We start from the raw sequence: 25,723 nt of genomic DNA, 5'->3' as shown, positions 1-25,723 counted from the left end.
TCTGTTCTGTGTGCAAACATTGAGCTGCTTGGCTAAGGTTACGTCTAATTGTGAAGGTCACTGTTCCGGTTGAATTGGGTGCCGGCCCTGCCCCCATCCCCTCCCCCCCATTAAAACAAGTCTTTTTTAAAGTCCTGATCTTGTGGTCCTGGGAATGTGACTTGATTTAGACATAGGGTCGTTGCAGATGTCGTGATTTAAGACAAGGTTATCCTGGAGCAGGGTGGGCCTCTAACCCGATATGACTGGTGTCCTTAAAAGACAGAGACTGTGGGAGACACACCAGGGGAAGATGGAGATTTCTAGCAACCGGCAGAAGCCAGGACGAGTCAAGGGAGGAGGCCCCCTGTAGGTTTCCGAAGGGGTGTGGCCCTGCCAACATCTTGATTTTGGATTTCTGGCCTCCAGAACTGTGAGACCATAATTTGTGTGGTTCGAAGCCATCTGGTTTGTGGTACATTGTTCTAGCAGTCCCGGGAAACTAATACAGTCCCTTCACACCTCTCTCCTTGTTTTCTTATTTGTCGAATAATAGTAAAAAATATCAACCCTTGGGTGAGCGTCAGCGAGATTAAACATGATGATAAATGGGAAGGGCCCAAAACACAGTAGGTGACTCGGGTTGTATGCTTTCCCTTCATCCCAGCTACTGATTAAGAGGGGCACCAACAAGGGGCGTGGCTGGATCACACCAAATCCTCCCTAGCTGCAGGAAACCCAGTTCACGCAGGATACAGAGCTCTGCGTAGGCTCTGGCTCAGCCCTGTACAACTGGCTGTGTGACCTTCAGCAGGTTAATTCACCTCTCTGAGCCTTTGTTTGCTCATCTGCAAAGAAGGAGTAATAAACCTCAGAAGGTGTTCGTATGCTACTTAGTTGAATTAAGGCTTGTAACGTGATTAGCATGGGGGCTGGCTTATGGTAAGTACTCCATAAATGTTACTTATTGCTAATAGTGGGCCATTGCTGTACATGAAGCATGGGCTCTAGCGTTAGCTATGAAGGGGGACTAAGTTTATGGGGTGCAGACATATTAGGTTCTTCACTGAATCCTCTCAACAACTCTGCAAGGTGGGTGATACTGCTCTTACGTAGCTATTGTGAGGAGCATGTGGACTGTTTTGCACAAAGTCCTTCTGTAACCTCTAATTGCAGTGACCATTTTACTCCCTTACGTCCTTTTTTGCCCTCCCACCCCTAACGAGAATGGCAGCTCGTGGAGTCAGGGGCCTCGTCTTCATAAGCCCAGTGCTCCGAGCACAGCAGATGCCAGTCATTGTGTTTGGAATGAACAGATTTAAATTCTTTCTTCTTTCAGGGCCCTTGCAGATGTCATGAGCCCACAGGGCCACTGCAACACTGACCACATGGAGAGGGACCTCAACATTGTGGTTCATGTCCAGCATTATGAAAACATGGATACCAGAACCCCCATAAATAATCTTCGTAAGTATAGTCGTGCGGTCCATTCCCAGCCCCGCTTGGTTATCCATGCAGTGATCATGTGTCTAGATTTCATGGTCTGTGTTTGGGTTCACTAAGAGCTTTTCTGTTTGTTGGCTAGTTAGAAGTTTGATTTCATCTCTCCAGGATGAAGCTGTGTTTGGCTTCATCCGATTTCACTTGGTTTGTTTCTCGGTTAAAGAGCGATCCACTTGGTTGGTTTCCTACGGTTGGTTCTGTTAACGGATGGCCTTCTTGTTTGGTTCATGATGGTTGGGTACCTCGTTAACCAATGGTTTACTTGGTTGGTTCATCTGAGATAGTTAATCTGTTAGCCAATAACCCATTTTATTGGTTCATCTTGATGGGGAAATCGGTGAACCAATGGCCCATTTGCTTATTTGCTTCTTGAAGTAGACCAGTTGTGATCTTTAGGTTTCATGCTGTTTTCCATGAACAGATAGTAGTTCAGAAGAATTAGATCTTCTTTTTCATCAAAATAAAGTTTGGCAAAAATAAATCCCAAACTAGCCTGTGTGTGTATGCCCACACACGTGCACATACGTGTTTGTGTGTGGGGTGTTCAGCTGTGGTTATGTTGGTTTGGGGTGTGTACACGTGACTCAGTAGCAAATTCCCTTCCATTTTTCTGCCAGGGGGAAAAAATGCTACATAGGTATTCTTGAGCTGACAGAGCATACTTGGGGATCTCAGTATGCTCCCTCAATTTTTCTTTCCTTTCAAAGGTCTTTATATACAATATACGTTATGGAGCTGATGTACTGACTAATGGGAGGGGGAAAGCAAGATTGTTTGGTTTTTGACAATAGTGTGCTACCGTGTTTATTCCTAGCAATTATGTTTCCAAGTAACCCCCACATTAAAGTAATGTGGAGGGCTTGATTTAAAATAACAAAAGCCAGACAATTTAAAAGATGCATTTAGTTGTGGCTGGAGGTTCTTCAAAACATCACGCATTTTAGAGACTGGGTTGCCTTGGCTGAGACTCCACTAGCAGAGTTGCATCGGTGTTTTATTTGCTGAATCATCGTTTTCAACTGTTTGGCCGCCAATTTTTATGCTCGATGGGTAGAGGAATAAATCTGTGGCATTTGATATAGGTGATGCAAATTCTTTGATTCTGTGTGGTGATAATTTTTCATAGCCTTGGAAAAATGTTGCAGTATATTTGTAAAGTCAACGTTTACACAGTTTGGAAATGGGTTACCAGATAGAATGTCTTAGGTGTCATTGTATTAAAGAATTCGACATTATTTATTTAGGAACCTGGTCGTAGAATGGCATGAGAAATAGCCACGTTTTAGAGCCAAATACATCAGCAATTGAAGTTTTATGACCGAATCTCACAGCCCTGAAAGATATGGTAAATTGTACCAACTCTGACATGGCAGTTGCTGAGCCCAGTTCTGGCTTTGATGGAAATAAGCACATTCTCTTTCAGATGTCACTGGGAAATAAGTTGAACCTAGGTGTATGTGGGTTCCAGCCCTGACACGTGAGCGAATACCATCACGGAGGAGACAAAGTTGAAATGGTGTTGAGTCCCTGGCTATACAAGGTGACTGTTAACAAGTTTCTCATGTGAAGTTTCAATCTTTAGGATGATTTTTGAATCAGCACTCAAATGGAATGACAAACTCATTGAAGTCACCCACGTTTCATCATTGCATCAGGCAAAAGGGCAAGGAACATTAATGAATCTTGTTTCAGTAAGGGACTTTTGTTTAAAGTTGTACTGAAAACAAGTTACTGCTCAGAGATGGGTGTCCAGGCACTGAGTAATTCAGAAGTCTCGTGACGGACTAACTGGGTCTATTTATGATTCTTGCTTTTAGTCTCTCAGTAATCAGTGCTATTTATACTAATCAGAACAAATGTGTCTTGTAATATTCTACTGGGTAGAAGTATACCACAGCATTCCTGGTGGACTACAGAAGAGAATTCCAGGTGTATGCCAACATTGTATTAACAAGATGTTAATTGTGTATATTGCTGCTGGGTTGATCCAGTCCTTATTTCCTAGAATTCTTGGGAACATCTGGAAAATAAGAAGCATATAGCCCTTCCGCAGATTTCCATTAATCAGTTCAATTTTTGTAACTAATTCAGTACTTGGTAGGAATGATAGGCTTCCTTGTAATGACTTTGTCTTTTTATTGATTCACAGGAGCTATTGATAGATTATAGACACAGGGAAAATTGACATGTTCAGGAGAAGGAGTGATTTTTGGGAGTTCACTGAAAGGATAGGCCTCGATGACTGGTATTTATCAGTTGTCAGGGGTTCAAGAAGCCATGCAGTTGCTAGAGCCCATTTTGACCCACAGAGAACTAGGAGAGAAGGAATCCAGTCCAACTGAGAAGTTAGACCAGCTCTTGGTGCCAGAATGAGAATGCACCTATTGAATATAAAACCTTTTTCCGGACATTGTGGGAACTATGAAGATTTACAATTACAAAAAGTGGGGAAAAAATGCATCCATTTGTGATATACCAGAAAGGGGCCCATCATGCCGTTGTTGGGGTGTTCTTCACTCAACATTCAAGTGACCAGATCTGACAGGGAATTTGATAGCCCAAACTTGAATGCCATTTTTATCTCTATTCAGTGACCCACTCGACATAGCTTTAAGAGAATCCTCCTCTCCATCTATTTATCTTTCTTCATCTTAATACTAATGCTAGACCCCTTTCTGGTCTTCCCATTATGCTTTGGTCACATGCTAAGAGAATCCAAAGTCAGTGGCAATTGAGAAAGAAGGGAGTGGGGAACGACTAGGGTAGAGGCAAATGGAAGGGGGCGGAAAGCTTCAATGTGGGGAAATTTTGCCACTTTTCCTTTCTAATTTTCCTATGGTAGATTTTTCCTGTGATATGCAAGACTTGCCTTTTTATCTGAAGATGGATTTTTCTTCAGCTGATGCCGTTCATATTCTTTCCAGGCATTCAGTGATATTGCCTAAAAATATTTAGTCTGATAATCAAAAGGGCCTCGACCTCTTTGATGAACAGGATGTAGATTCAGATGAGATAGTGATTTTTCACAAACGCTCCTCAGCTTCTGTATAATTAGAGTTTGCTTTTGAAGGCACATTTTGTCCTCAAGTGCTATGAACGTGCTCTGTCTCCCCCACCCCAGCCTCGCAGCCTGCCAGTGACACTCCCCATCCTTTCTGGGAGTGCAGGGTAAATATAGGCTCCCTTTCGTCTTAAGGATGGGTGATCGGAGTGAGGACCATGGATACAAGGAGAGAGCTCGGATCAACGTCTCTCAACTCGTTTGTGTTAACAGCACACTTTATTTTTTTTAAATGCAGTTTTAGTTTTGGAATACTTTTATCTTTACAGAGAGGTTGCAAAGATAACACCCAGAGTTCTGTATACTCCTCACCCACTTACCCCTAATGTGAACATCTTACATCACTGTGTACACCTGTCAAAACTAAGAAATCAACATTGGTACGTTATTTTTAGCTGAGCTGTAGATAATGTTTAGATTTCATGATATTTCTTCATTTACGTCCCTTTTCTGTTCCAGGATACCGCATTGTATTTAGTACAGCAAACTGGATAGTAGAATTTTGGTTGGCAGTACTGTTTAATGATGTGGTAAAGCCTGAAAACAACCCTAAATAAGTCAGCAGCAATTACAAAGCCTTTATTGCCATAGTATAAAAAGCGTCTCCCAGTGTCTCTAAAAATAGCCACATAAAATTATTTACCTGGTCACTGTTGGAATAGAACCAGTTGATACACTGATTGTGCTCTCACATAGACTCGTGGGACAGAGTACCCTCCGGTTCCACCCAAACATGCAACCCCTCTTTGGAATTGGATTGATGTTCCCCTATTTATTTAGCAGCATAACCTGAGCAGGTGAGATCTCACGCTGAACTGAGGAGAAATGCTAACTTGATGTTTCAGGATATAGAATCCATCAGAAAGACCAGGCTCCCATTCCAGCCTCACCCTACCCCCTACTGCCCCAGGACCATTCCCAGGTGGGTTTACAAGGAACCAGATGCAAAGCAGATCCCTGGTTTAGCTTCTGAAGATGCTGTACAGCTCATGTCTAGGGCCAAATGGATTTCCATTCATTTGTCCATATTTACAAAGGTACTTGGGTGTCGTTTAGTTGACTTTTGGAGACACTGGTCCAGATATTCCCAAATATCTTTTCAAAATCGGGGAGTTTCCTAATCAGGGCAGGTGTATAAGATTCAAACATATGTAAGATAACGAAATGTTAACAGTAACTTATATAGACAGCATTCTAAACCCCAAAAGCAATGAATCTTCAAAACCTTATTAGGTTGGTACTGTTCTTTTCACCTCATAAAGGTGGGGAAACTGAGGCTCAGAGAGGTTAAATGGCTTATCGAAAGTTCATCCAGCTACTCAATGATGGAGCTGGGATTTAAACAGGGCCAGTCAGACCCTAAGGTCTGTGTTGTAAGCACTACACTACATGACCTCTCCTTCTGGTACAGGTGTTTGCAGAATGGGGAAGTCTTCCCCTTAGGAGTTGAAGTTGATAAAGGATATGCTAGATGAACCCAAAGATCGGTTGGCAGTGTAGGAAAGAGAGCTATTTCCAAAATATACTCCAAGTATATTGTGGAGTCCTTCCTTAGGAGGAACAGTAACTAACATTTATTGAGCACTTGCTATGTGCCAGGCATTGTGTTAAAACTTTGGATGCCTTAGCTCGTTTTGTACTGAAAACAACCTTCAAACAGCCTAGCTCAACCCTGCCTCAGGATCTTTGCACTTGCGGTGCTTCCCGCCTACAGAACCCGGCTCCCAGGCCTCCACCCTTTTACATCTTACGCCCAAAGCTGCCTCATTGGAGAGGACTTCCTTGTTTCCCTCTGGCCCCCAAGTCACCTACTGTTCCCCATTTCCCCATTATTTTCTTTGTAACTTTTCTTCCCTCTGGAATTGTCTTCCTCATTCTTTATGCCTACAACATAAACTCCATGAGAACAAATGCTATGTGTTGTCATAGCGGCCCCACACGCTGTGGGAACCGGGCTGGCTCACCACAGCAGCCCCATACATTTTTGTCCAGTGAATGAAAAAGCCCATGGAAGGGGTATTGTTATGCCTGTTTTATGAAGGAGAAAACAGATTCATGGAAACTGAGGAACTCACCTAACACGATGACTGGGGTTGACTATAAAAATCACTAAGAAAACATAAAATTGTGGGGGATGGCAGATGAAACAGAAGAGGGAGAATATTATTGCAGCTGGGTGGCCAGATACATAGGGGTTCATTCTGTTCTTGTGTCTATTTGAAAATATCCACAATGAAATTAAAAGGGAAAGAACTTGTCCATGGTGTCCTAGTTAGTAGACAGAGGAAGTAGGATTCATACCCAGGTCTGTCTGATGACATAGCCTGGACTTTGTTGGATACACATGGGGGTTTCTTCTGGTGAATATCCAGGCTCAGGAAGGGTGGGAATCAGGGCCACTTTCGGGATTTCAGTAGGTGGAGTAAGTAATAAAGCATCACGATCTTTTGTCTTGAATGCATGTAATCGCTGTGTCTTTTAGATCCTATTCTTCAGAGAGACAAAATGTGATTCGTTTCTGACCAGCCAGCGACCTGGCTTCCTCTGGATCGACTGTCTGACTCTGGTTCAATCACTTGGATGTGGTGGAGAGTATCTTGACCCCTCTCATGACTATGGTGGGGCCGGTTCTCCAAGAAGGCCATGCTTGAGAAGTGGGGTGGAGATTGCCGTTTGAAGCTTTCTTGGGGTGGGAGCAGGGATCATGTCTGTTTTATTCACCCCTGTATCTCCTGTGAGATGACACAGTGCTCAATAGATGTTTGTTGAATGAACGGACACATGCATGGATGGATGAATCTCAAGCCGATGCGCCATAAGAAGCCCACTGGAACCTGTTAGCAGGAACCTTGGGATTTTGAATGTTGAGGAAACTCGGCTAATTCCAACTCCTGTGAGGCTTGAACTCTTTTCAACTCAGCCGCAGCTACCAACACTCTTTGTTTCTGAAATGTGAACATTCTTTTCCACAGTTGGGCAGGCTAAAACTGCTCCATCTGAGGACCTGTGACTATTACGGTTTTGGCACTTGGGTCAGTAAATTATAGAGTTAATGAGAGTTAGGGGTTGGATCTATAACTGGATTAGCTAAAAACATTTGTAGCTAAAAACAAGTGCAATGGTTTGAGCCAATTTTGTGTGGTTTTGGATCAAGAGTTCTGGTTTTCTCTTGAAGTATTCAGTGTCACAGATGAGTCTCTGATGTGGATGATGCCCGCTAAACATATCCAATGTGACTTCGCGATAGTGCATTGAGGGAGTGGGTAATATGGGCTTGGCAGGTCTCGGGTAACTGAACTGGGTATCTGCTCTTTCACCTATTAGCTATGTAATCTTGGAAAAATTTATGTTTTGAACCTCGGTGTCCCATAGTATAAAAGGAGCAAAATACAAGATTGTTGGGAGGATTAAATGCATTAACACATATAATGAACTTAGCATAATGGCTGGTAACATATAAATGTTGGTCGCTACCGTTATTATTTGTGGAACGAGTGAACATTAGTGCTAATGTGGTCCATTAACGAGGGGACAATGGTACACACCAGCACGAATTCATCGTGCAGTTGATATTTCACAGTGAAAATGTTTTCACTCTGTGTCAGTTGATAACACAATCTGTGTGTGTGCATGTGTGTGTTTGTTACTACTAATGTTTTTGATGCAAATGAGAACTAAAGAATCTGTCAATTTCTTCCCAAGGAAATAACTCTGATGGAGCAGCTGTACCATTCTTAGACATTTGTTCCTGTCTTATGTTTTCCTTCGATGCCCGCTGAAACACACAAGCTTTTGTTCTGTTAGGAATATTGATTTTAATATTTTATTTACAGTGGCAGACTAGGCCTGTAGGAATTTGTATGGTCTCAAACATGTCTTGTGTTTCCACTCAGAAAATGAGATTGTGTATGCGTGAGGGTGTGTGTGTGAGGGTGTGTGTATGTGTGTGTGCAAGCAACCGAGAAACAGAGCCCTTAAAGGAAAAAAAAAAAACCAAAGCCTACCACCTCCTGGGCTGTTTTCAAAAATTGCTATTAATGCTGGCCACATGGCATTGCCTAATTAAATTTGCATTGCTTTTCCAAAGTGCTTCAAAGCAGCTGTAGGACTATTTGTAAAGAAAGCCTAGGTGCCCATCACAGTGTCTGGTTTAGCTTAAAAGATGCGAAGTTCTGTTACTTCCATACCCAGGAAAGCCTATTCTTGGACACAGTTTCCTTGGGAGAGCATTTCTATTTCTATATCGGGATTAAATGATGCAACATGCCTACTATGTTTTTGACACTTAGCGTGGATATAAAAGGAGTAAAAAATAAAACAGATATAGGTATTGAAATAGGTATCGCACAGCCATGTTATAGATGAGAAGACTGTGGCTCAGAGAGTTGAAGTAACCTGCCCAAGGCCACAGGCATACTCGGTAAGGAGTTCCGATCCTATACGTGGGTCCAAACACGAACCCATCTCTGTCTGGCTTTAAGCTTTGTGCTCTATTGATGACGTTTCTTGCTTCCCCAAAGACCTACACTGGGTGATGCTCCAGTTACATCTCTTCTTCTCTTTCTTGTCCTCATTTATTGATTTCTGCTAAGAATCACTGTATTAGACTATACTAATCTTTGAAAATGGACCAGTTGAGATAAAGTCACTATTTCTGTTTTGGAGGACTCAGATCTTAGCCAATTTGTCTGATTCTTTATCATTAAAATTTCCATTGAGTCCATCAATATTTAACTGATACTTACTCTAATCCTGCTATGAGCCAGGCAGTGTACTTGGAATTGGAGGTATGAGGATGAATGAGACAAAAATCGGAACTGTTCTCTTGGAGTTTATGGGACAGTGAAATAAATAGGTAATTGCAAAGAAGCATGGTAGGAGTAAAAGTCAGGGTGCTTTAGGAGCATGCAGGAGACCTCCTCGAAACATCTGGGGTTGAAGGAGAGGGAAGAGATTAGGACCTTTTTTTTGAGAAATTGATATTTAGTTCTGAGAGAGCAATACACCCTAACAACTTCCCAAGAATCATATTGAAAGAAAGCAGAAAAATTTCATGTATTGATTTTCCCTGCCTTTGGTCGAGGGGAGATCTATCGGTTTTAGAATCTAGGTCTTTCTGGGCACCGGGGCGGCTCAGTCGGTTGAGTGGCTGACTCTTGATTGCGGTTCAGGTTGTGATCTCAGGGTCCTGAGATGGAGTCCCATGACCGGCTCCATGCTCAGTGGGGAGTCTAATTGAGGCTTCTCCCTCTCTCCCTCTACCCCTTCCCCTGCTCTTTCTCTCTCTCTTTAACATAAAAAAATAAATCTTAAAAAAAAGAATCTAGGTCTTTCTTGCAGGTCTGATTAGTTTTATACAAATTGTATACAGGGAGAAGGGGATTTTGTTTGGTCAGGGTCACACTGCTTTTAGTAGGAAAACAAAAATGCCATATTTAGGAAGACCTAAACTTCAGGATTAGCTGTCAGGAGTTGAATATAGATTGTTTTCAGAGTATTCTTTTCAGTTCAGTCAGCTTGCTGTTCTTCAAGATTAGTGTTGAATTTTTTCTTCTTTAAAAAAATAACAGCTGATACAAAATTAAGCAATATAGTTTAATACCATAATACATATATTCAAATAATTTAGAATAAGGTTTTAGGAAGCTGCTTGAAAAACCCCAATAAGAATTCTCAATAAAGTTAATTTTACAAGTTGAAAAGGAAACCCCATCACATTATTCTGATAATGCAGTTAATGAAACTCAGTGTAATCATAATCTGAATATTTCATTAAATGGAGACTTCAACTCATTACTTTAGGTATTAGGCTTGGAGTTGTGTGCTCACATGAAGACTGCCATGTTCAAAGCAGAGCCTGCACTGTATTCTATGCATTTAAATCCAGCCCTCTGTCCCCCAAGATGGGCTCGCCTTTGGAGATCTGTCCATGGCGCTGAATCACTCCCTGGATGCACTTATATGGTTCAAACGACCCAGCAAGAAAAGTTTATCTCCTAGAAGTTTGGAGCTTGAGGGCACTTCAGGAATCCTCTTGCCTTTGGCTCACCCCACTTTTGTTTTCAAAGATGATTAGAAATTGTAAAGAGATTGAAGAACCGTGGGATCCACATAGTGTACTAACTTTCAATTTTGCCAAGAAAGGGAAATTATGGTAAAAATAACTACAAGATACTATCACCATCATTTCATAAATGGCATGGGCATTTTCTCTCCTTTTCCCTCCCATCCGTTGAAAATGAGAACAAGGATTTGCAGTTTGGGGGATCACTGATTATTCCTTAAATGGTTTGCTCATTGAATGAGTATTTATTGAGTAAATACTGGGGGTTGGTGCTAGGGATACAGAGATTGGCTTTGTGTGTGTGTGTGTGTGTGTTTAGGGATGTAGGTTTATACATATATGACTTCATAGAGATTATACTCTGTCCATTCTTTGCATTTTACAAGTAATGAAACTGAGGACCAGGAAAATGTATGGTGTTTTTTTTTAAGTTCTCCAACAGTGAAACTTATCAGATTAACACTGTTTTAAAAATTTTATTGAATATTTAGGACAAAATAATTGATCACAAATACATGTTACTTGGCAGTCCTCTGAAATGGACTTAAAGTTGTGAAGGGAGGGGATAGACTTTATAGCTATTGGTACAGCACTAGTTTAGTTTGATGCCTTACCTGTAATCCAAACGAAACTCTTTGAAATATTCAGATATTCTTGACATTTTAAAAAAAGATTTTATTTATTTATTTATTTAGCACGAGTGGAGGTGGGGAGGGGCAGAGGGAGAGAAAGAATCCCAAGCAGGCTCCATGCTGAATGCAGAGCCTGACATGGGGCTTGATCGAATGACCCTGAGATCATGACCTGAGCCCAAATCAAGAGTCGGACGCCCAACCGACTGAGCCACACAGGCGCCCTGGACATTTTTGACATTTTGAAGAAAATACTGACTTGCCGAGAGCCCATGAATTGGAAGCTGTGCAGGGGCAGCATGTGGTATTTGACCTCCTTTATTGAGTAGTAACAAGGAATGGAGGAAGTGCTTCGTTCTTCAGAGACATTACTTGAGAATGTTAGTGCATAGATTCAAAGTCAAAGATGGTCATCAATCAAAAAATTCTTTGATAACGGCCAACAAAGACATTGCATAAACTTGCTTTTAAAAATTGTTCCCTGTGAACATTTTTGTTCCCTAATTAGCTTAGAGGTTTAGATTCTGGTATGCTTCTTAAAACATGTATTTATTGTTATTTTACTTACAAGAACGTGACATACATACATATAGTCCTAAAAATCTTCATATAATATAGGACTGAAAATCTTGCTTCTGTCTTTAATAACTCCTTTATAGATACAAACATGATCTTACATCATATAATATTAATTCAAGGTAAACTAGAATATTTCATTTTATTTCAACATGTACGTACCACGTATGACTTAAATACTTAAATTTCATCTATTTTGTTCATTGTTCTATCTTCAGTGCCTGTGATAGTGTCTGCCATATAGTATGTGCTCAATGTGTATTGCTAAATGAGTGAATGAATTTATAGAATTTTGGCACTAGGAAGAAATTCAGAGATTAGTTAGCTGGTCACCTCAATTTCACTACAGTACTGAATCATCATCTATAAATTTTACTTGCCTAAGATTGCCTCATTTTTGGGTAACAGCACCTTGATGTTTCTTTTGGGGGAACCATTTCTCATCTAGGTTTTGAGTGCAGCTAATCTCATCCTCCTCTTCCAAGTGTGAGCTTTTGACTCAGTCATAAGCCAACAAATGTATTCTGTTTCTACAGCGTATTCTAAATTTTGGAATAATATAGTGTTGGTCATCCAACTTTGTTATTTTTCTTCAGAGTTGTTTTGACCGCAGTGATGGGTTCGAGACTAGGCAGGTGACCCAGTAAGACCTAGGTCCACAATTTTGTTGCTGTACTGGAGAGAAAATAACTTACTGATAGGGCTGCAAGGAAGAGAAGATGTTCTCCTGGAGTTTCTGGAAGCCATCTTGTCACTACAATGTGGAAAACCTCCTAGAATAAAGCTATTATGCAGAAAGGCAGAATGGAGAGAGTGAGTTTAGTTCTGATGAGACTGTTTGAGTTCCTGGATCCAGCCACAATTGAAGTGAGATTTTTAGTGACCTAAGAGAATGAATTTCTTTCAGACAATCAGCTTGAGTTGGATTTCTGTCACTTGCAATGGAAAGAACTTCTGTAAGCAAAAGCTACATTTTCTAAATTACAGTTTTCAAAGCGTGTATCTCATTTAAATCTTACAAAAATCACTTGGGACTATAGCCTGTTAGCCAGGAATACCCCAATATATGCATAAATGGGCTAATTCTGTTGTGATTTCATCCTACTAGACTGTGAGCTCTTTGAGGTCTGGGATTAGGTCCCAACATTTGCACCTAAACATATAGTAGGCAATTAGTAAATAGTTGGTAAATAGACTAATGAAGCCCTGCCACTTAACTAGTTGTGACTGGTCTAAGCTAAGTGACTAGAACCCCAGTCTCCAAACTCCAGATCTAGTGCTCTTGCTTCCCCACCTAGCATTTGAGCATTGGGCAGTTTGGGGGTATAGTGACATCTGGTCTTCACTTTCATTACATCATGAATTACATTACCTGCTTACCACTATCCAATTGAGCTTTCCATTGCTCATTTCCACCGCAATAAAATAAAAATATCAAACTCCTCACATGCCTACAAGATCCTACATAACCTGCCAGAGCTCTTGTCCTTCTACTCTTTATCTCACTTGACCACAGCAAGTTCTTTTTTTCTTCTTGGAACACACCAGGATCACTGCCACCTTAGGAACTTGACTTTTGCTCTTCCATCTGCCTGTGACACTTGTCCCCAGATCTTTGCAAATGCGTGCTCCTTCCTGTTATTTGGGTCTTGGCTAAACTGTTATCTTTTGGGGAAACCTTCCCTATAGAAAGCAACCTATCCTATATAAAAAGTCCTACCACCATCCCTCTCTATTAGGTCTCCATTTTATTTTCATCATAGCTCACTCCCTAAAGTCATCTTGTTTACTAGTTTTCTTTGTGTCTTCCCCACCAAAATGTCAGCTCCATGATCCTGGGGACCTTGTGTGTCTTGTTCCCCACTTGTATCCCCCCTGCCCAGCACAGTGCCTGGTACATGGTAGGTGCTCTATAAGAATTAATCAAGTGAATGCTGTCACAATACAGTCCTGGGCACATTTTCAAGTATTTGCCACTGTTACTTTTTCTTTGTCAATCCATGGGGGTTTGATTTCTTGTGGACTCAACCTTCAGTGTTGTTAGCAGAGTTTAGCAGATGCCAACTTATGTGCTAAGAGAAGTTGCATACGTTTAAAAGATCATGAATAGATATTCCAGCATTACCTGGAAATTATGAAATGTCACACAAAGACAATGCTTTCAGAGTCTAGTCGACCGATTGAATCCCAATTGATTTTTTTCAATAGCGTTTCTCTCCATTTCTTTCAGCTTCTTTGGATCTTAGATTACCTCGTTAATGTCCTATCCGTGCTGACTCTCAATTTCATCAGCATGAAAGCAAATTAAGGAAGGAATTGGGTGTGTTTAATATTTATGCAATGACTATGGTGTGTTGATATGGATAATAATAAAAAAAAAAAACCTTAACTCTGGCGGGGCGAAGTAACGTTAATAATCTCCTGCTTTGGATCACAATATTGATTTAAATGTATTGCCAAGCAGAGTATTCTATCTCCTGCAGCTATGTTCTACATTTAATTATTATATTTGAAAGGAAGTCTTAACAATCCAGACGGAGGAGGTGGTGGGTACAAGGAAAAAAAAAAATCACAATAGACCCACAGATTCATTTCATATCCTGTAATTGGGCAATCATCCAATGGCAAGCTCTAAGCCCTGGCTTATCCATGGTTAAGATCAAGTATTTACCCACTCTTTGACTCTGAGTCCCCAAATGCCCCAAATATGCCACCAGATCTTATAATCCTCACCTCTGGAGCAAACTCAGGTCAGGCTAAGAAAAGCACTTAAGAACAAAAGATTTAGTCTTAGGATTTTCAATCACAAACTCTCTGAGCATCTCCTGCTTCCCAGGATACTTTTTAGTAAAAGCATGGAAAAAAAAAAATGGGATGGATTGTGTTGTGGATAGAGGGGATAGAGGGAGGAAGTTGTTTTTTTGTTACATTTTCTTGGTTTTCTGTCTTTGTGCCCCATTGTGCTCGCTTCAGCAAGGTTTCTGTTCATGCCTGTCCATTTTGTTAAGCAATCGCTCTGTATGTGAAACCCTCTATGAGGTTTACATGCGGTAAAAGGAAGAGCGCCGATAACATCTCCTGGATAGCTGCTGTGTGGCAGGTGTTTCGAATATATTATCTCATTTAATTCTCTTAACAAAGAGAAGGTGGGTAGGATTATCTATATCTGACAGAGTAAACTGGCCCAGACTATCCTTCTGCTACATGGATTCAAACACACTGGGGAAGGGGGAAGGCGCCGAGGGCAGCCCAGCCTGGTGATTCCACTTGCTGCCAGACCATTCCTCACCGCTCCATCCAGCATCCCATGGATCTGCTGCCTCTGTATGCTGCTGCTTCCAGGTCCCAGCCTGCACCAGCTTAGGTGTGGGAGGGATCTGCCCTGTGGGGACCCAGGAATCCTGCAAGACTCCTCCAGCCCTTTCCGGGGTGCCCGATCCCCCATTCCTTCCATGGAGCCCAGGAGCTCCGTTCCCCAGCCCTCCGTAGGGTCCCCCAATCACTCACCCTTCCCCAGGGCCCAGGAATCCCTCAGCCTCCCCAGGGGCCCGGAGCTCTCCCCGCACTTTAGGAGGTCCTCCTGCCATCTGGAGCCCGAGAGACGATGTGTGCAAAGGGCAGGGCTTAGCACAGGCCTGAAACAGGAGGGACCTGTGCTTGTCACCAGTGTCGCCTTTAACAGCTGTGAGACGTGAGGCACCGCATCTGGGAAGGCCCTTGCCCCATGGAGATGATGCTGCTCATGTCCATAGGTGCTCAGCACGTGGCTTCCTCTTGTCCTCAGCACAGTTATGGACACAGGCTTGGACGCCCCCAGCTCACTGAAGGAAACCAGCCCAGGGTCACACAGCTGGTAAGCAGCACAGCTGGATGTCACACTCTAGGCTCCCGGCCCTGTTTCCAGGGGCCACGAAGGGCTTCGTAGACGGGAGGCTGACGCTGGCTTTGGGGACACTTCCTCACCTCCACGAGTGATCTCACCTGTTCGAGGCCCCCAAACTCTGTTCACTGCTTCTTCTTTCCCTGCTCCCTGTTCCACTTATAATCAGGGTGACCCCGGCCATCCTTCCTGGAATTCCCTAGTCCCCCTTAGAGGCTGGGCCTCTCTCCCGTTCACTTTTGGGCTAGTCTGACTCCACCCCTTCTGTAGCTGGTCTCTCCTTCTATAACCAGGACCACCCAACTCTGGGGCTCTGGAGGCGGGCAGCAGCATCTAAACAGAATTTCATACAAATGTTTTGCTCTCCTTGTTTTGTTTTTGTTTGCTTGTTTTTTATGGTTTCTTTATATTTATGTTCAAGATACTGCGTTCCTATTTTAGCAGTGCTAAAATGGTTCCTGTTGACAAGAAATTGACACAATAAGTGGTGGCTTGTAGAGCATTGATTTTCAGCTGCCTTGGGCCTGAATGAGTTGGGGAAACATTGTGTTAGTCCTAGAGAGAAACAGTTTAGGAAGTTCGGCTCAGGACAGGGCCCAAGACAGATGATCACAGGGGGTTTGTCTAGTCACCTGGGTCCCTGGCCCTACCCACCTGCTTGGCTCTCCCCGCCCAGCACACCTGGAGCTGCCAGCTCTCTGGGTGTTGTCTTGGATCCCCCGGGAGAGAAGCTGGTGAATCTTTTCTCTTAAAATGCTTTCATTCCTAGAGGTCCCAAGAGATCCCATGAGAGTCAGCTTGGATTGTTTCCCCTGTGAGGTTCATAACGTAAAGCCCAAGCTAGTGTGTAGCAGGGTCACATAGGTAAGTGACAGATCTACCGCTGTTTGAGGTGTTAAAATGTCTCCGTCAATTAGGGATGATTTTGAGGCCATACGGTCTTCTCATACTAATATCCCAGGATATACCAGCCCAGAAGACATACTTGATTACAATTTTGTCATGCTTATTTCATTCGGTTCCAAGGTAGCTTTCTCTTTGGGATTTCTTTACTCCTATTTTATTTATAGAGGTACTTCTCCATTTCTAAACATATGGGAAATTCTAGTGAGCTTTTTATCCATGATTTCTAGCACATTCTATTACCACAACATGCTCTGTGTGATTTCATGCCTCTGAAACATACTGAAATGTCCCTTATGACCAAAATAGATCGGGTGCATTTTCGTAAGTGTATCCTATATGCCTAAAGTTAGTGTGTCCTCCACAGTGGTATATGGATGTGGACAGACATACGGAGATAGCTGTGGGATTCAGATGGTTTGCTATCAAGGTCTACATGTTATGGATGTTCTGTGTGCTTTGAGTCACTGAGAGAGGGTTGAAACCTCCCACTCTGCTTGTGTATTTGCTTGTTGTTGCAGTTCTGTCCTCCTTTGCTTTATATGTTGTTCAGCCAATGGCTCTAGGATGGGAGTTCTGGAAGGAAGGAGATAGCGCCCAGAAGAGGGGAACAGGGACCCGGGTTGGGAGGGAGCAGAAACAAGAAGGATGGCCAAAGTTCCAGAGAGGACCTGTTATTGGGATGGCACGTGGTGGGGCGCCAGTTGGGGAGGGGCTCTTTAAGTATGAGGTCACGCGGGGTGTCCATTATGATCTAGCAGGGGCAAAGGCAGATGACTGGCTGAGAGAGAGTATAAAGCCTCTGGGTTGCTAAGGAACGGTTCAACCAGGGCAAGGCTTGGAGAAAAGTGTATCGTCCTCCAATCCCTTCACCTGCTACTGTTTCCTGCTGACCTAGTGATTTCCTAACCTGCTGACCTACTACCCTTTCTGAACCTCCCCTCGAGTACTTACTCTGACCCTGACACCGTTGCTGACCCCTTCTTCTCCTGACAAACGCCTTCCCCAATCCCACCCTTTATTTCTACCCTGCTCCCAACCCTCCTTAAAACCCTGTCCCCTTCCCACCCCTTCCCACCCCTCCCTACCCCACCCACCCCTACCTCCACTCCACCCCCCATCTCCACCTCCTCCCTGACGCCCCAGCACCCCTTGGAAGGACCAAGACATGAAGGTCCAGAGGCTGTTGTTCCTGGTGCTCTTGCTCTGGTGTCCCGGTTCCCCAAACCCAAATGTGAGTAAACATGGCACTTCACTGGTATCTTCACAGGTGTGGGGGGGGAAGGGCAGAGGGGGAGGGAGAGAGAGAATCCCAAGCCAGCTGTGCAGTGAGTCCAGAGCCTGAAGAGGGGCTCAGCCTCAGGACCATGAGATCATGACTTGATCCAAACCAAGACGTCGTCACTTAACTGACTGAGCCACCCGGTGACTCAAAGCTGCTAGTGGTGTCTTCGTTCCTACTGGGTTCTTTCACATGGTGGTTAAATAATAGTTTCTTCATGGGGTTCTTGGTGGGAACTTGAGAAGAACTGCAGTTCTTCCTGAAGACCGAGGACCGCAGGGCAGGTTTCTCGGTCAGCCTGAAGGGGCTGGGGCCACAGGCGTCCACATCAAGTTCTGGGTCCTGTCTGTGCGCTTGGTCCAAAAAGAGCAGCTCTGGCAGGATGGAAACCTGAAAATACTAGGGTTATGGTGTCAAGAAGGAAGGATTTGAGAAGCTATGAAAAGCCATTGAGCTCTTTGTCTTCAATAGGGGGCTTGTATGATATGTACATTAGATCTCATTCAACTTGTCTTTGAAAATGTCAGGAATGCTAATGTCTAGGAGCTACGGGTATTAGACTGGCTCCTGGAAGCCCAGTGAAGATCCTGCTTCAAGCCTTGTATGTTGAGGGTCCATCTTCTACATACTTTGATTTCATATCAGCACATTGTTCATATTTGTGAAGTTTGGCAGCCCTGGGAACAGTGGTATCTTAGGCATCGGTGTTGGGACTCGAGTGTTAAACAGTGAAGTGTCCTTTGTGCTCTGTGCTTCCTGGTTGGTTGACTTGTAACAACTTCTGAGTCAGCCCTTTCCTTCTGGCCTTGGAAGCTGTCCCCAGGGGCTCTGTGTCCCACCAGGTCCACGGGAGCCTTGAGAAGCCCAGCAGACACTAAGTGACCGCATCTTGCTGGGACGTCTGTCCCAGGAAAATCTGATGGATTGATGTCATCAGGAAGCGAATGAGTTGTTATCCATTCTTTGGCCCAGTATGTACAGAGTGTTGATTTCCCCAAAGTCAAAAGCTCCTGAATGTCCTTAGGATTGTCCCAATATAAAGAAATACCTGGTTCCTAGTCTGACATTTCACTCCTTAAAAAATAAAACCCTTACCGTCAGGAGAGAGAGACAGACAGGGAACACCCTAGAAATAAGCAGACTTTTTTAGATCCGGCCTACACCAGATTCTTAGAGAGGGCTCTGCAAAGTGGGAGTAGTCAGGAAGGACCCTAGTGTTGAGGCAGACTCATCCCACATGAATACCTCCAGTCAAAAGAGACTCGATTCTGTTTCTTTTGAGTCTTCAAAGGAGGGAATTTCTTGGTAGTCTTTATTGGAAATATTCCCCTCTACCGAGGCTGCATCTCATAGATCACTTGGACTTTCTCACCCTCCCTCATCTCTGAGCTCTTGCATAAACTACCTGGTCTTGCATTTCCCTCCTCCACCTGCTCATGGCCATTGTCTGTTAGAAGCTAGTGTTATTGGCCCCATTGGATGTCATCTAGTTAAGAGTCAGCTACTGGTCAGCATCCCGACAGCTGCCAGATGTACCACGTGGCCACAACTGGGGGTGTTTTCCATTTGTGACAAGATGGCCTCTGTCTTTTGTGCATTTGATCCCCATGATCAACCATTGTGCAGATAGCTAATGTTCTCTTTCAGACAGCGGCTGTTCAAAGACCGTGTATGTTTCCCACCAGCACACATGTTTGTGACCTCAGCTGTGAGGGCTGAAGATGAAAATGTTATAGATTTCAGGGGTACTTTCTAGAGAGTTGTGTTTGCACGCAATTCAAGCTTGGTGTGAATGAGTATGAATTGCATTGTGAGCGTCTCGTCTCCTAAAATACTTGGAAGTCCAGTTTTTGTAAAATGAGATGTGTTCTTTGTTTTGGTGTCCATATCCAGGAATTTTGTATTCTTTTAGAAATGAAATTTCATGGTCACCTGGGTGGCTCAGTCAGTTGAGCTTCTGCCTTAGCCTTGGGTCATGATCCCAGGGTCCTGGGATTGAGCCCTGCTTGGGCTCCCTGCTCAGCTGGCAGTCTTCTTTTCTGTCTCCCTCTACCCCTTCCCCTGCCATGCTCTCTCTCTCTCTTTCACATCAATAAATAAAATCTTTTAAAAAATTAAATTTTAGAGTTGCTCTTGACTGATTTAGTTACAATACTGAGAAATAGGAACATGAGTGCCTTTCACTGGCTTTTGGAGATAGGTGTTCAAGTAATTTAAAATGTCACAGATATCATCAAAAGAAACAAGATCACCTGATCATGAAAATCTTCATGTACCCCTGAAATCTGACATTTTGGGCTGTGATTCTGAAGCAAAGTGGGCATTGAAAGAAAACATGACTGTTTTCAGAAACTAAACAATAATTCTCATTTATTTTTGTTGAAATACTCATCCCATATTATTCTAATAGAAGCCTCCTGTCTCTCTCTCACTCATGTCCTTATCGATAAACATCTGTCCATAGAACATTCTCATTTATATCTCTAGTACATTTTTTATTCTTGCTTTCTCTCATTCTTCCATAAATTTGGGGCATATTTTTGGAAAGGTTCCAGAGGAGTTTATCCAGGTCCTTCATGGATGTACAATAGAAGTCAGTGACTTCTTACCTACTGTAAGTATACATTTACTTATCTTGTCTATTTTATGTGGGCTTATAAACTCTTAAGTTCTGTTAGCTATAGAAAATTTATTTGCAATGTGTTTGTAGGCAAAATCAAATCTCTTCAGATTTGCCTATTAGATTTTTCCTACAGCTTCAGTGTTCTATAATGTATATATGATCACAACACCTTTTTCAAGAATAGAGTTTGTTGATATTTGACATAGGTAAACACAGTGAAACCCATCAGCACAGTATGATAGTAAACACACTCATCACTCCCAAAAGTGTGCCCCTGCTCCTTTGGAATTCCTCTGTGCTCCTTCTCCTCCGTGGGGAGGCAGTTGAGAGGTGTGCTTACCTGGGGAAGGCTGGTTGAGGGTTTGTAAAGTTGATTGTTTGGGACAGAGACATTGTAAATCTTTGAGATTCCTCATTGTCTCACGTGTTATTTCAGCTTGTCCATGTTGTGCCTGACCGTTTCCCTCTTGGCCCTGATGGGGTTGGAGTCCTATGGAAACTTCCCATTATCACTGCCCCCTTGGGAGTTTGTGTCCTTCTCATTTATATCTGGAGAACCATCCTCGCTGTAAGTATACTAAAGTAGCTTATATATACTGTTCTTCATACATAAGCAGAAAATTTTATAGTCATTGGACCTTTTGTATCCATTCAGTAATAGAAATATCCCTCTAATACATCAATTTTGATGATCACCTAGATTGAAATAGATGTAAATTTGTGTTGCAGTGCCTTCTGTGATCCATATGTTCTTTTTTTTTTAAAGTTCAAGCATAATTGGCCAACAGTGTAGTATTCGTTTCAGGTGTACAACATGATTCAGCAAGTCTATACATTTCTCAGTGCTCATCACAATAAGTGTACTCTTAATCCCCTTCACCTCTTTCATCCATCCCTCCACCCACCTGCCCTCCAACCCATGTGTTCTTTAGAAGTGTGTTGTTTCATCTCCATTTTTGGGTCATTCTCTAGCTATCTTTCGGTGCTTGATGTCTAGTTTGAGTCGTCTGTGGTCTGAGAACATACTTCCTGTGATTTCTTTTCCTTTGGTTGTTCAGATGTATCTTATGGCCCCGAATATGGCCTCTCTTAGTGAATGTTCCATGGGAACTTGAGAAGAATGTCTTTCCTTGGGTTGTTGAATGGATTATTCTGCAGATGTTAATGGATCCAGCTGATCGGTGATGCTTTTCAGTTCACCTGTGTTCTCATGGAATTTCTGTATCTGTTGGATCTGTCAATGACTGATAGAGGATTCTGAATTCCCCAGCTATAATAGGGATTCGTCTGTTTCCATCAGCAATTCTTTCAGTTTCTGCCTGATGTACTTGGACACTCTGTTGTTAATGCATGCACACGAGAAATTATTATGTCTTTTGGAGAATTGACACCTTTACCGTTGACGTCATTCCCATCATTATCCCCGACGGTTTTCCTTCCTCTGTAGTGTGTTTTGCAGGATCATTTCACTGGCCACAGGTTTCTAGTTGGATGTTTCTTTGAACACTTTAAACATTTCATCCTTCTTGATGGCAAGGTTTCTGAAGTGTGATGTAGTCCTTATCCTTATTCCTCTTGGGTAAGGGTTACTGCTCTCCTTCCCCCTTCCACCACCCACACCCAAGCCCTGCTCCAGATTTCCAGAATTGTTCCTTTGTCTTTAAGGACCTGTGACTGAACATTCTGGGTTAGGCATCGTTGGTGTTAGTTGTTTGTGTGTTTCTTTTGGTATTTATCCTGCTTTCCTTGTCTTGAGCTTCCTGGATCTGCGATTTGGTGGCTATATTAATTTAGGAAAATCCTCAGTCATTATTGCTTCAACTATCTCTCTGTCCATTCTCCTGCTGTTTTCCTATTATGTGTGTGTTACACGATTTGTAATTGTCCCACTGGTCTTGGATTTTCTGTGCTGTCTTTTTAATTTTTGTCTTTGTTTTTCTTTTTGGAAGTTTCTGCCGGAAATTCTTTAGGCACAATGATTCTTTCCTCTGGTATGTTGAGTCTCTTAATGAAGCCATCAAAGGCATTCTTGATTTCTGTTATGGTGTTGTCCAGCATCCCGGTAAAATCTTAGAGTTTCATATCTCTGCTTACATTCATCATCTCTTCTTCCTACTGCCCCCTTTTTGCTTAGATCCAAGATCAGGTATGGAAGGGACTTGAAATTCCCAGCCTGCCGATGCCATCGTCTCTGCCTTAGATGCCTCAGGTAGTGTGATTCTAGTGCTTGCTGGCGTGGTTTTTACCTCTAGTATGCCTTGTGAGGTTGTGTTGAAAGCTAGATCTCCTGTTCTGGTAAAGGAACTGAGGTAAATAGGACGTTAGGGTGAGGTTGTCTACTCATCTGTGTGCGGTTAGACTGAGTTTACTCCCAGGTGAGACAGGGAGGAGATTGCATTGGAGTGGAGACTTTCCGCCTCACCTCTATTGCTTAGTCTTTGGGAAAGGCCCAGTTAGGCTCTGGGGACATAGTTTCACTTGAAGGCAGACCTTTCTAAGAAGAACAGAAAACTTCTGAGGTTATTTCTAAATGGAATCTCCTCCCCTCTCCCTGCCAATGGAGAAACCTTCCCTTCAAAAGGAAAACAAGTATGTGCTACGGTGAGCGCTGTGAATTGTGCAAGACTGTTGAATCACAGATCTGTAGCTCTGAAACAAATAATGCAATATATGTTAAGAAAAAAAGAAGAAGAAGATAGCAGGAGGGGAAGAATGAAGGGGGGGGAAATCGGAGGGGGAGAGTAACCATGAGAGACGATGGACTCTGAAAAACAAACTCAGGGTTCTAGAGGGGAGGGGGGTGGGAGGATGGGTTAGCCTGGTGATGGGTGTGGAGGAGGGCACGTTCTGCATGGAGCACTGGGTGTTATGCACAAACAATGAATCATGGAACACTATATCTAAAACTAATGATGTAATGTATGGGGATTAACATAACAATAAAAAAATTAAAAAAAAAAAAAAAGAACCACCATGATGAGGTTTGCTCTTATAAGGACTGGGAAGTATGGTTGATTTCACAGCGAGGTAATGATCACATCATTCAGCCCTGCCCTCCAAGATATGTAGCAGATCCCCACAAGATACTTGAGCGATGAAGGGCGATGGCTGGCCCGACTGTACAGTCCCTTCCTCTCTTAATGCCAAACGGAGCATTTTCAATGTGAATAGGGGAAGACGTGTATATATGTATGTATGTGGATATATATATGAATGAAAGCCACTAAGAAAGTCATTTGTGAGTTCTTTGACTTGAACTCTTTTCCACTTTGCTTACTTTCTCCTTCTTCTATTATGCCTTAAGGGCTTTCTTTGTTGCACTGCATGATCCTGTCCTGTTAGGCGCCCTCACGTTGTTGTGTGATCATGATTTCCTGAATGTCTTTTCTCATATCTGTCTTAAAGGCCCAGGATGCATCCGAGGATGGAGAGCAGAGAGCCTTTAGGGCCAAAAAACGAGAACTGCAGGGTATGTTATTTTGGGGGAAGAAATCCCCATATGGTGGCAATGAGTTTGCATTGGGAAGGGAAAGAATGCCTTCCTGCCTTCAAGGTCTTGCCCTTCTCCTTTCCCTATCAAACCGAAGTTCTCAGGTCATGTGCACATACACACACAAAAGAAAACTCATCCTTTCCAGAATGTCAACGATTGTTGCAAGACCATTGCAATGCCCTGCGTTCTTTGAAAACGACTCAAGAAGCCGAACTGAAAATGCTGAGGAGGAAAGTGGATACCGTGGTGGATTTCTCTAAACGAAGACGAGTGGCTGCCGAAGAGTAAGCTATTCTTGTGTGAATTGCCACAGATACTATTGTATGAATTTCTGTGACGGCCAGTCTAGATGATTGTATTTCTTTTAGAATTGGCTCTAGAGTATTTTTGCCAAATGCATTCTGTAGGATTGTGCCTGCCCTTCCTGCCTTGATGTGTGTGACCTGCATTTCCCTTTGTGTTCTAACTGCTTGTCATGCTTGTTGTGTGACTCCTTGGAGTAGAAGAGGGAAGGTACCATCATTAAAAACTTTGATACCTGGATCCCCTCTGGGTCTGTCTGCATTGTCCTTTTGCTTTCCGTGTCATCCCATGTTCTTATTAGCCCTGAATTCAGTCACTTTTGGTTCAGTACGAGACTTGGGTCAATAATGTGGATAGAAAAATGGAATTGTCCTGCTGCAGAGACACTGGGAGTTTCTTTGTGGAAAGTGCGTTGGGGCTCCAGCAGTCCTGGATCCCTTCATCCAGTGTACGACTGACATCACTCACTGTAGCCCAGTTCCTAAGAAGGCCAGGGTATTTCCCATCCAGCTGATTTTTTTAGGTGGAACTCTCCTGGGTCCCAGCCAAAGCCTGCGGGTTCACTAGGGCTCACCTTTGCTGGCTGACCCTGAACTTGACTCGTTTCCTTCTAAGCCCATGCCCATAAAGTTGTTCAGCTTCTTTCCAGTTCACTTGCCTGTTCCAGAATGTATTGATGTGTCCTGGGGAGATTGGCTCCCACTGCCAGGCTGGCCTTCTCCTAGGCTTCCTTTTTCTCCATCTGGTTCTCGTGTTTCTTCATGTACTCTTTAGAAATTGGGTGCATTCACTCACGAGTTTGCTCTTTTGTCCAGTGTTTCCTTGATTTTCTCAGGAGGAGATCAGGACCTTCGAGTCCCTCATTCACGTTGAAAAGCAAAACTGTTCCCTGTCTTCCCTGGACACTCAGCTTTGTGTTATTCCTTCCCACAGCAGGGGTGGGGGCTGCTCTGTGTCATTGGCATCCTGGTTCTGTTCATTGGAAATTTCTTTTGGGGGTGGGTACAGTGTCCTGACCACCTTTCTGTCTTCTACACTTTACAACTGAGCCACTCCATTACAGCCGCTCCAGAAAGCATTTGCTGAAGGATTGCCTGAGAGACCAGAAGCAAATGCATGTGTCTTTCTCTGTCTGGAGCTTTTGACTCCATTTCTAAGAGTCCTTTTGCATGTGATCTTGAGTAAATCAGGTGTCCTGTTGAAACCCTTTCAATCAACACCATGAAGAAAAGAGTCTGAGGGCAACACAGCAAACCAGCCTTTCTAAGCATCGCACGTTGCTGCCTTCACTATCAGTGAACTCAGTCTTGTTCAAGTCGGTTGACTCCATGCAGTTGATAGTTTTCCATCTGAAATCTGTTGCGTGGAGAGAACACACTGACTATGTGACAGTTCACAGCCTTTTACACTTGAGGACATATTGC

The 25,723-nt window shown here is 43.1% G+C and overlaps 1 long non-coding RNA gene across 1 annotated transcript; it reads left to right on the top strand.

Annotated features, from left to right (window-relative positions):
- The first annotated feature begins 1,315 nt into the window (after nucleotides 1-1,315).
- Nucleotides 1,316-24,182, top strand: LOC144382255 (uncharacterized). Its single transcript, XR_013448839.1, has 3 exons — nucleotides 1,316-1,446; nucleotides 20,940-21,071; nucleotides 23,909-24,182. It is a non-coding gene; the product is annotated as an uncharacterized LOC144382255 (long non-coding RNA).
- Nucleotides 24,183-25,723: the final 1,541 nt, after the last annotated feature.

The sequence above is a fragment of the Halichoerus grypus genome, chromosome 6 (genome assembly GCF_964656455.1).
Source record: "Halichoerus grypus chromosome 6, mHalGry1.hap1.1, whole genome shotgun sequence".
Lineage (NCBI taxonomy): Eukaryota > Metazoa > Chordata > Mammalia > Carnivora > Phocidae > Halichoerus > Halichoerus grypus.
This window is presented reverse-complemented; position numbering and strand designations above follow the sequence as displayed.